The following is an 11713-nucleotide window of genomic DNA, read 5'->3' as shown; positions in this document are numbered from 1 at the left end:
CAGTGTTAGGTTTGGCCATGCCACTGTAAGATTGAGTGTACGTACCTCGCAACCTACCGTTTACCGAGATGCCGAGTCGACCCTCGCGACCACCTCGCCGAGTTGCACTTTCTTGCATTGAGCTGATTAAACGCATTAGTGAAGTCCAAAATTTGTAGTTTATTGGACAATCAAAATATGAGCTTTAAAAAGGTTTGATACAGCATAACACTTATTACAAAACATAGCTTGCTACCTGAAGCAAGCAAAATCTTTTAACAAAAGTGATAACACATGGAAGGAGAACACACATGAAAAGGATTCAACAAAAAAAGACCAGAAAGAAGAAGAAATGCACAACTGAATTAGATCACTTTGCAACCATGAACTATTCGAACAGAGAGAGTAAAACATATATAGGAAGGCAGTAAATGGGGGCTTTGAGACAGAAAAATATTTGTGGACCGATCTTGCCAAATTGTGTGAAATCTTTCATTTCTCGGTAGTTGTTTCTGCATCACAAAGTTGATAAAATTTAAGCGATGCAAATGCAAAGTAATTGGAGCACTGCATGGAAGTGACTTCAAAAATTGGTAACAGTTGTCGCAGCTAGTGGAAAAAGTGAATCATTTTCCTTCCTTCTGCTTCACGTATTCCTTTCTGTAATATATGTAAAGAAAGAGAGCACCCTGCCGACACTATTTCTATTGTTGCATTGTTGTATTTGACTCTTTATCTGCCTAGCCTGAAACAGTATAGAAATAGCATAGTTTTCTGTCCAATTTTCTGTTCTGTTTGTTGTGTGCTATATGGTACTTGTGTGCACGTGCTGTTTTGTATTCGTCAAAACCACGAGCCAACCAACATAGTCTGCACATAAGACGGGCATTTGAGCTGTGCACAACTAAGGCATGATGACAGCTAAAGAATGTTTAATATAATGTACAAATTGCGGCTGGTAGAATGATAAGGTTTTCCTCTGTATGCATGAACGTACCAAGTGCATGTGGAAAAGTGTTTTCATCATTTAAGAACATGAATTTGTTGCAAAACTTATATGCTAGTGCTTACTCTGTTGCTGCGTGCAGTGGGATGATCACCCCCTTTTGACACTATCACTTTGAAAGGCCAAAATCACCTTCAGTTGTGTTGAATATCTAGAACTAAAATTGTAAGTATGGTACACTAATTACTCTCTTGATTATTCTGGCTTCTATAGTATGAAAAACATGCACTCCATATTTTTACAAAATACGAGATACTTCAGTCACCCTGTACCCTAAAGGACAGTAGTGCAGGCACGCTGTAAAGAAAGCTCTGGGAGACTGCTAACTGCAGCCCCTATTCTTGAACATCAGTGACCAATAGTACATGTCCATCTGTGAATCTACAGCATATAGATTCATGAACAAGAACTAGCATTTGCGCTCTGGACATGTACTGATGTTACTTAACTGACTTCTTTTTTAAAATGTGCGTATTGTTCATTTGCCACAAAAGACAAAAATCTGATTTTAGGAAGCAGGTAATTTCTGGTTGATTCAGTAGCAATCAAGCTAAATCAAAGCCCTGATTACTCCTGAAGAAACTGACAGTGACTGCCATCAAGCATGAGCCTTAGTCGGTGGTGTACATGACGCATTCACATTACAAAGCTATTCTTTTCAATACTCAGTATGACAGGTTGTAATGTACTCTAAATTGTGAGCGGCCGTTTGAATAGAATTTTATTCTGACAAAGTCAGGCATGAAATTCTGTTACATGTAAGATTCTTATTCAGCTCATATTGCGGCAGCAAGCTGCAGTGTCAACATGAAGCATGGGACCCCTATGGGCTAGTTGCATTCATACTCTACGGTAAATTAAGACATGTGCTGACGAAAACCAAGTCTGATTTTTGAATTCTCACTGTCGCATCAGTCACTGCCCCTTGAATTGAGTTATTTTTTTAAACATCTGCCGGACCTGAGCAGTGTGCAGGCTCTCGGTTGCCTGCTTGCCAACATGAAACAAGCGCATGTTGATGTAATTTTCTGCAACACTTCTGACAAGGTGTATGTAATGATTGTCGAGTGGAGAGTTGTCGAACATGTGCTCATGAAGTTCATTGAAGAGCTCTCTACCGTGGAATGCGTAAAGAACCTCGTGGAGAAGATCAGTGAGCAGTGTTCTTGATGCCAATTTGTTCAGGCGCACTGCCGTCCTGATCACCGCCTCCGATTTTTGACAGATCTTCAGTACACTTTCTGATGGGTATTTCAGCCCTCCTCTGCTTTTCCTCTTAATTAGTGAGTAAATGTTTCCTCGTTCTGTTGTGAGTAGTGCACTTGTGCAGTGCTCACAAGTCAGCTTTGCAGCCAATTTATGAGCTACATAACCTGCCATGTAAGCCACAATTCGGACTCCACATTCACTGATGTAGCCTGGAGCTATGATGTAGTCATGGTCTGCAGCTGTTACCTGAGACTGCTGAACAGCATCACTGTCTAGAAGTTGCCTCCTTGGTGCAGATATATTCAAGACCTGAGAAGAAATAACTGTTGTACTGCTGCATGACAATATGGAGATGCTGTTCAGGCTCAGACAGTTGCCTGTTGATACATCAGCCAGTTCACTTTGAACAATCACTTTTTTGAAGGCAGCACGAAACTGCTGTGTAGTAGGGTTGTCATTATGCCCGCCATGTGCTCGAATCAGGCCAAAAAACAGTTCCAAATGATCCTGGCAAATTTTGTGGGCCGGAATGTACTTCAGCACTCGTTTCTCAGTGACAAGAAAATGAAAAAGCCTAATCAGGCTATGCATGCAGATGATAAAACCTAAGAAACCTGTCTTTCGGTTTGTTTCAATCATTCGTCTTCCATTTGCAGACTCCTTCAAGGAAGAGAGGTAATGGGTTGTGGTTTTGAACATGCCTTCGAAAGCTTCAATGTTCTTTTCATTTATAGGTTTCTTCCAACCTTTCTGATATGGGCTTCTAGAATTCAGGGCATCAAATGTGTCATTAATTTTCAACAAAAAATTCTCTGTTGCCTGTGTGCCAGAAAAACCTTCCAGGTCAAGTTCCCTGCACTCGGCTAGTGCTGTCGCAACAGAAGTGCTCATCACTTGGGCAGCAAGTCTAACTTTCATGGGCTGTCGCTGCCATTCAATGTGAGCTCTGCGCAACTTGTTAGCCAAATGTAGGCCTTCTTTCTGCTGCACAGTATGCAGCCGCTCAATATGCTCCCATGACACTGTCCTTCCTTGGTGGTCAATAAAGTACCTCTTGTGTGCCAGTGCATTCCTCACAAGTTTTAGCATATGGCAGGGATCCAAAAAAGCTGCCACTGGTTCCTGGGTAGCTGGGTGTCGAAAGGTTGTTTTTAGCTCTCCCACATGTTGGAAATCACACCCAAGCTCTTGCAACATAGCCAGATTTGCGGGCGCCCCGTCACAAGTGAGTGAAGCAACCATAGCTCCAGCATCATGTGCCTTATGAAGGCACTGGGTGACAAGGTTAGCCCTCTGTGTTCCAATTAGGCTATCAACTAGGAAGTACCCAAGGGGCAACTTCCATCTCCCATTAATAGCCACAGCCATTATAACGAATGCAGCCTTTGCTTGTGGCAAAGAGTCGCTGTCAATGCCACTGCCGAAGTCGACAAACCCTTCAAAGTTTCGTTTGTTCCACTGGATGTTTTGCCGAATAGCCATCTCATCAACCATGAGGCTGCAAACTGTTCTGTGCCCCTTGCTTGCTGTTTCAGCACACTTCATTTTTAGTGCATTGAACGCTTCTGTTGACAGTCCTGCCTGGCCATCAACAGTCTCGTACCATTTTCGCAGAGTTCTGGGATGTGGGAGGCACGTGTCAAAAACTTTCCTGACATACTGATAGGCTCGTGGGGAATAGAAATTTAGTGTTAAGGCAAAGGTTCTCAATTCAGGGGAGTAATGCTTTGGAGTGCCAATTCCACCATGCTTTCCAACTTGTCTCTCAAGTAGGTGCTTATTTACTTTACCTAGGCCATCTAAAACAGACACTTGCTCTGTCAGGAGGATATTCTCCTTAGTTAAAGCCGACAAAACAGATTTTAGTTCCGCATTTTTTTTTTGCAGTCTCCGCCTTGTTTGCTGCAGCCTTTTTATGCTTTTTTTTGACTGAGCATGCATTGCAGAAAACCATGCAGCCCTTGCTCTCAAGTAAGCTTTTTCGGGTGTGTCCTCCTATGAAGAGAGATAGAAAATGCAATGCATCATTAGAACAATGCACACCCAAGCCTTGCATACCACAGTTACAACAGTGTGCACATATAAAACACAAAGCACTCTGAATGTTCCATTAAAAGAAGAATGAAGGGGCTCAGTTAATCTTGTCGTCCTACTTTAATATCAAAGTGTTTCACCTCTGATGAAAATGCTCAACATGCCATCACCCGCAACGCACAGAAAATTCACTTGATCATCTTTTTCTCGCACATTGTACCATAGTAACAGATCATTTGCCCCGTCACATATTTTACCAGCACCTCACCTCGCATCAAGCCGGTAATGCCTACAAGGGTAACCCTGTTTTTGTCCAGATGGAAAAGTACAAAAATTCACCTGTAACCTTAATGATGAAAGAATGCAATGATTTACCTTCCAGAATTGCCATGATAACAGAGTCTTTGTTATTTCAGTCAGGATCACTTTCTTATATGGATTCCTCACACTTTCAGTAACAAAATTTGATTTCTCAGATGACTAATTCGCACCTGCTGTTTATTTTTCTTTGTGAATTTTTGTAAGAATATTTACTTGGCAATGATGTTTCTCGACTTGCACCTGAGTGCCGTACCTACGCTGCTTTTTTTGTTTTTGAAACAATTTTGTTCCGCTTTCAGTCCCCCCCATCTCCCCCTATGTGATGCCCCTAGTGGACCCTTAGGGTACCTGAATAGATCAATAAAGCTCTGACTTACCGATTCTCCTCTGGTAGATGGAGAGGTGTCCAAGAAGAAGATTCCATAATGTGCTCCTCAGCTTGATATGCGGGCCACTCACACACTTAAAAATTCATTGGTTTATTGATTCATCATTGCATACAATGTACCATGCAGATCATTTAGTAGATATTAGTAAAAATTGCCACGGCGAAATCAAGCTAAGTCCATTCACACAGTCTGGGAGCCTGCACATGCTGTGTTAAAGATTATGCTAATAATGCATGCTGTGGATGGGCCACTCATGCTATCAAATACGCTCTTGTCATATGCACAAGCATTTGACATTCATGGTGTTGAATTCTGCTTCCGAAATAGGCACATTTGACAGGTCCATTTACCATTGCAGGCCTCCTTCTTCGTGGTGTCCCAACAGAGGCTGGGGCGGTTGGCAAAGTCGGAAGTTCCTGCATAAGATAAACTGTTCAGTAATGCAGCCCACCTTTGAATGCCTGTTGCCCTGTTCTCCTCCGCCATGCATAAGAAGGAAAGCAGGACATGAGGCTAATCAAAAAATTACTCGGCATGCCCACTACTGGGACATGCAACAGCTTCAGTGCATATGTACGCAATGCCTTTCGATGGCACTGCAAAAGAAAAACGCTCGCACATTGTTAAACTCATATCACCTAGCATGTTAAGGTAATGTTATATGTCTACACCTTTTATTTTTATTATACACTCAAAGTGTTGCAGAAATAAAGCAGGGTTAATAGCACAACTGTGTAGAAGCGTGAATACATACAGCTTTAAAAATTATTGCATTAAATTTTGTGTCGTGCAATCTCCTTTTCTGAATGCCCACTGGAACTGACGTTAAAGAGGTTGGCATGTACCCATATAAGAAGTATTTCATGAAAACTTATACAAGGAACAACTGAAAAAGAAGAAAACATGACAGTACAAATTTTTCATGTAGCACGCATGCCAGTTTGCACCAAATACTTTCTACACAGCTGTCAATGACCTTGTCCAAAATCAGTAAAACCAGTTTGGAATAATGTGAGAAAATTTGGCAGAAAAGATATCACTGACCTGGTGGAGCATGTCTTGCATAGCCAAATTTTTCTTGATACTGACAGATTATTTGTAGTGGAACTCTGACAAGATGACTATATTGATTTGTGTAACGAACATAAGCAATGAAGGCACATGAAAGAATATTGTGGCAGTTACTAATGTGCTTATGTGGTTCCACAAAAAGGTACCATCCTATATGAAGGATCTTTGCAGAACGTACTGCACTCTGCTACTGTCTCCAGTAAGCATGGGGCCTGACAAACAACTGCAGGTTCTACTGCACTTTACATTGCAGAATTGCAACGACATCCTACCTCATGCAGTGAATAAACCTGGATGGAAACCACACAGGACGATATGAAACTTACTGGTGTAAGTTGAAAGGCTTGAGATGGCCCTGGCTGAATGTCCAACATTGTGGCCACATCCATAGATGCCTGTAAAAAAATTTTGTTCAGGAGAAATGTGTGTGTACCAAGACATAACAAGCGTTCAGTTTTAAGCACCTAGTGAAGAGTGGAGAAGCATCACACTACTAGACCGTTTTGCGTTATGTCTGAAGGAATAAAAATATGACTAGTGTGCTGAGGTGGCTTGGTCAAAACTTACTCTGAGCCTGTGCCAGGAAGCTTTCTTTTACATAAAAATTCATCCGTTTTGTGACTCGTGCTGCTAGGTAAACTCAGACACTGTCATGCTTCTAGTAGTTGCCGTCAGAAAATGGTATATCCTAAAATACCTGTTGTGATGGGCCTGCCAAAGTTTCCTGGCTTTCACTGACATCCATAGGTGCCTGTAAAAAAATATTCTTGAGAAATATGCTTCTACCAAAGCATAAGATGTATTCAGTTCTAAGCAACTACTGAAAAATTTAAAAGCATCACCCTACTAGTCTGTGTTTTCAGTTCTGTCAAAAGGATTATAAAAAATGACTAATGCGCTGAGGCGATTCAGACAAAACTTCCTCTGAGCCGGTGTCAGGATGCATTCTGTTACTGAAATCTGTTTTTGGTCGCTCGTGCTGCGACATAAACGCAGACACTGTTGTTCTTCAATTGATGCAGTCACAAAATGGCATATTGTAAAATACCTGTTGTGATGGGCCTGCCAAAGTCTCCTGGCTTTCAGCGACATCCATAGGTGCCTGTAAAAAAAAATTTATTCTGGAGGAATGTCATCATCGTCATCATCAGCCTGACTACGCCCACTGAACGGTGAAGGCCTCTCCCATGTCTCCAATTAACCCTGTCCTTTGCCAGCTGGGGCAACTGCGTTCCCGCAAACTCCTTAATCTCACCCGCCCACCTATCTTCCTGCCGCCCCTGCTACGCTTGCCTTCTCTTGGAATCCACTCCGTTACCCTTAAGGACCAGCGGTTATCTTGCCTTAGCATTACGTGCCCTGCCCAAGCCCACTTCTTCTTCTTGATTTCAACTAGGATGTCATTAACCCACGTTTGTTCCCTCATCCACTCTGCCTACTTCCGGTTTCTTAACGTTACACCTGTCATTTTCCTATCCATAGCTCACTGTGTTGTCCTTAACTTAAGCTGAACCCTCTTTATTAGCCTCCACATTTCTGCCCCATAGATGAGTACCGGTAAGATACAGCTGTCGTAGACTTCTCTCTTGAGGGATATTGGTAAACTGCCATTCATGATCTGGGAGAACCTGCCATATGCGCTCCACCCATTCTTATTCTTCTAGTTATTTCCCTTTCATGATCTGTATTAGCGGTCACTACCTGCCCTAAGTAGGCATATTCTCTTACTACTTCCAGCACCTCGCTACCAATTGCGAACTGCTGTTTCTACTTTGGTTTTCTGCATATCTTTTAGACCTACCATTCTGCTCTGCCTGTCTAACTCATTGATCATGCTTTGCAGTTCTTGTCCTGAGTGGCTTAGCAAGGCAATGTCATCAGCGAATCGCAAATTACGCAGGTAGTATTCTCCATTAACTCTTATCCCAAAATGTTCCCATTTCAGGCCGCGGAATACCTCCTGTAAACAGGCAGTGAATAGCATTGGCGAGATCATGTCTCCCTGTCTGACACCCTTCCTTATTGGAATTTTATTGCTGACTATATGGAGGACTATGGTAGGCGCGCAATCGTTATAAATATCTTCCAATATTTTCACATAACACTCTTCCACACCCTGATTCTGCAGTGCCTGCATGACAGTTGAGGTTTCCACTGAGTTAAATGCTTTCTCGTAATCAATGAAGGCCATATATAGGGGTCGGTTATAATCTGTGCATTCCTCTATCACTCACTGATAGCGTGAACATGATCTATTGTTGAGTATCTTTTACGAAAGCCTGCCTAATTATATGGTTGATTAAAGCCTAAGGTTGTCCTGACTATTAGCGATTACCTTACCAAATACTTAGTAGGCAATGGACAGTAAGCTGATCAGTCTGTAATTCTTCCAAGTCCTTGACGTCTCCTTTCTTATGAATAAAGATAACATTAGCGTTCTTCCAAGCTCCTGGTACTCTCGAGGTCACAAGGCATTGCATATATAGGATGGCTAGTTCTACTAGCACAATCTCCCCTCCCTCCTTCAACAAATCTGCTGTTATCTGATCCTCACCCCGCTGCTTTCCCGCTTTTCATTCCTACTAAGGCTTCCGTTACTTCCTCTTCTCTTACTGCTACGGGATGTACCATTGCTGTGCACTGCGGCTTCTCTCATTAACATTCTGATTGCATTGGCTACTGCATAGATTTGTGTCTATTTGGCTATTTGATATCTTATCCATATTGCTAATGATATTGCCCTCTTTGTCTGTTAACGCATACATCATGTACCAAGCATACAAGGTGTTCAGCTTTAAGCAGCTAGTGAAAGATGGAGGTGGAGCATCACACTTTAAGACTGTTTTGAGTGCTGTCTGAAGGGTTAAGAAATATGATGACTAGTGTGTCATGGGATTCGGATAAATCTTCTGGTGAGCCCGTGCCAGGAAGCAGTGTTTGTAGCTCCTACTCCAACATATACACAGCCACTGTGATGCTTCGAATAGCTGTAGTAATCACAAAACAGCGCTGTTTGAAAATACCTGTTGCAGTGGAGACGCTGGAGATGTGTGACTTTGTGTTAGTGCTTGCTGGGCGCCATGCTGAGCAGTGGCAGCAACAGCTGTGCCATCGCCTGGCTGCTGTGAAAGGGGTTCCTGCTGTAAATGAATAATGAGGTGCATCACATGCTCGCAGTGGAACGCCAGCCTTAGCTAAAAAGATGCATGTAATTCAACAGACAGATGTACCAATCTGAGACTGTCAATATGGAACACAGCCAGTGGGCGAGAGTGCACCCATTTCTTAAGAAAGCAACAGCAGAGAAATGCATTGTTAGTACAGCAGGTCTAGCATATTTTTGAGAAGGGAGAATGGGGCGTCTCTCCTCAGGCTCACCCAGCTATACCCCATGAAGTGTGTATGGTATGTGTATGATGAATTATACATGCAGAACTGCCGTATCTGTATAATAAAGGAGCTAATTATACTCATTGGCATCCACCCCCAAGCGCAGCTATGCGGCTAAAGGAAAGCTATAAATTGTTTCCACAGAAACTTAGCAAAAGAAAACGGGATTCCCCTAAACATTTGACCAAGCTTTCTGCCTGTGTTTTGTCTTTTTTTCTTTGCCTCATGCTTCCCTTTTTCCTTATGGGTATGACATTTACCGTATTTACTCGCGTAATTTGCGCCCGCACATAGATTGTGCACCCCAAAAAGTTTCAAACTTTTAACCCGATAAAAAAACAAATAAACTCCTCGCACATTTTGAGCACTATGCTGAGCCAGACTACCAGCATGTACGCGGGTGCGAACTGTGCCGTTTACCCGGCTTGCTCGCGCTGGCGGTCGCTATCCCGAACGAACAGTTGCGCGCGCGCCCGAACCCAAAACTCTACCGTACCGTTTGCTATACGGTTTGCCGCTAGTCAGCCGGGCCACACGCAAGGGCCCCGTTTTATTGCCCGTTATCTCCTCCCACGGCTGACTTCGCGATTGAATCTTTGCGCGTTTATTGCTTTGAGCTAAGCACGTGCCGTCATGTCATGCCATCCCGCGGGGAGCTATAGCGTGGGGAAAGGGGGGGGGGGGGGGGACGAGTCAACCTTGTTGCCATGGGGCAAGGGGTGCCAACCTTTTTTTTAGGACGTGTTCGGATAACTCACTTGCGCGTAAATTGCGCACCCTCTTTTTGGAGCCGTAATTAAAGAAAAAAACGTAAACGAACTATAGTTTTAAGGAATCACATGCAGTGCTCTCTAGTTATAAAACAGTGAGGTGCTATGGCCCAGATGACAACAAAAAAATTCACCGCCTACTGCTAGGCGCAAACATTTGCACACTACAAGTAATAATTAATGATGCCCCAAGGAAACTGTGGTGAGCTCGATGCTCTCTTTTTTTTATTTTCTTCTAATGAGGGAGTGCGTAAGCTAATAAATAAATAAATTATCATGTACAGTAAGCAGAATTTCACCAGAGCCATATATAAACCAGTTTAGGAGTATAATGACACAATTACTTTTTATCAGTGCGGGAATACTGTAGCCGCGCTACTCGATCATAACGTCTAGCTAAAGCCATTTATTCGCAAATCGTTCTATTTCTTGCACGAACACCTAAAACATCATATTGAACACATGCTTATGCAGTCAAGCAAGCACCTTCTCAATAAGAGCATTTCTTTCCAATCTCTTGAGAATGTATCGAAGGTGGTTCCTCACCTGAAGGGGGACGGCATCCGCACGTATGCGAACTACGAGCGGCGACATCCGATCGAAGTGCGCAGGCAGGAAATGCTTTGAACATACGCAGGACCATTTTGCTGGCTCCCATTCGCTTTGGCCTGGTCTAACGGCCTCAGTCCACTGCCTCCTTCGCTCCGGATCTTTCGGAAACCTGTTTGAAAACAATACTATTCACTGCACTCGGACAAAGAGCCACGAATAAGGCCGGGGCGGTACGAATACCACGTTCGCGCCGTGTCGTGCGTTATGTTCTGCGAGCATGCATTTTACTCATTACGCAGTCAATTAAATACGAAAACAAAATGCAGTATACTTACGTGTGGAAAGTGACGCCCAGTTCTTGTCCTGGCGTGCGCGACCGACACCCAGGAACGCAGCAGCTGGGCATCGCAGCGTCTTTGTTGTCAATACTTTCCGCCGTGTCTGACAGCTGCCGACAGCCTGGCGCGACGCGAAATCGTCTGCTCGCGCCGCTCGCGTTGATCTTCGCGGCGCTCGCATGCCATTGGCTGAGACAGTGGCCAAGTGTCATGGCGGAGCCCTCGCTTCCGGCTTCAAAAAATGTGACGTAGCAGCCTCTCCTCTTTTCCTTCTTTCCTCCATGGTTGCACCCTTCCCAGATATAGCCATCGATTAAAGGTGGACCTTCTAGATCCCTCAGATGTGTCTCGCATAGAGCGTACACACCTACTGCTTCGTCCTTTAACTGCTGTTCTATTTCTAGCCATTTCGCTCTCTTTCTGCCCCCTTGCATATTTATGTAACTGATCCTGGCGTTAAATTTCTTTTTCGTAGTTTTCTTTCTGGGCCTCCTAGTGGCCATTTTGTTGGGCTCAGCCGCCATTGTTACATTTCCTACATCGCTTCTACCGACCCCTACGCCCTGAGCCATCGTGGACCCCCTAGAAAAGCTACCGCTCGGCCTCCCAGGCGCCTGCCTATCTCTTCTCCTACCCTTCCACTGAAATGGATGC

The 11713-nt window shown here is 43.7% G+C and overlaps 1 pseudogene across 1 annotated transcript; it reads right to left on the bottom strand.

Moving 5' to 3' along the window:
• Positions 1 to 287: 287 nt before the first annotated feature.
• LOC149369479 (uncharacterized) lies at positions 288 to 11313 on the bottom strand (annotated as a pseudogene). Its single transcript, XR_016285395.1, has 7 exons — positions 11057 to 11313; positions 10716 to 10890; positions 9033 to 9149; positions 7058 to 7111; positions 6707 to 6760; positions 6336 to 6404; positions 288 to 5354 (listed from the first exon to the last, which is right to left on the bottom strand). The product of XR_016285395.1 is annotated as an uncharacterized LOC149369479 (transcript).
• Positions 11314 to 11713: the final 400 nt, after the last annotated feature.

This window comes from Amblyomma mixtum, chromosome 1, assembly GCF_055824585.1.
Source record: "Amblyomma mixtum isolate Tamu chromosome 1, ASM5582458v1, whole genome shotgun sequence".
NCBI lineage: Eukaryota > Metazoa > Arthropoda > Arachnida > Ixodida > Ixodidae > Amblyomma > Amblyomma mixtum.
Note: the sequence above shows the minus strand (reverse complement) of the source record. Positions and strands in the feature narration are given on the sequence as shown.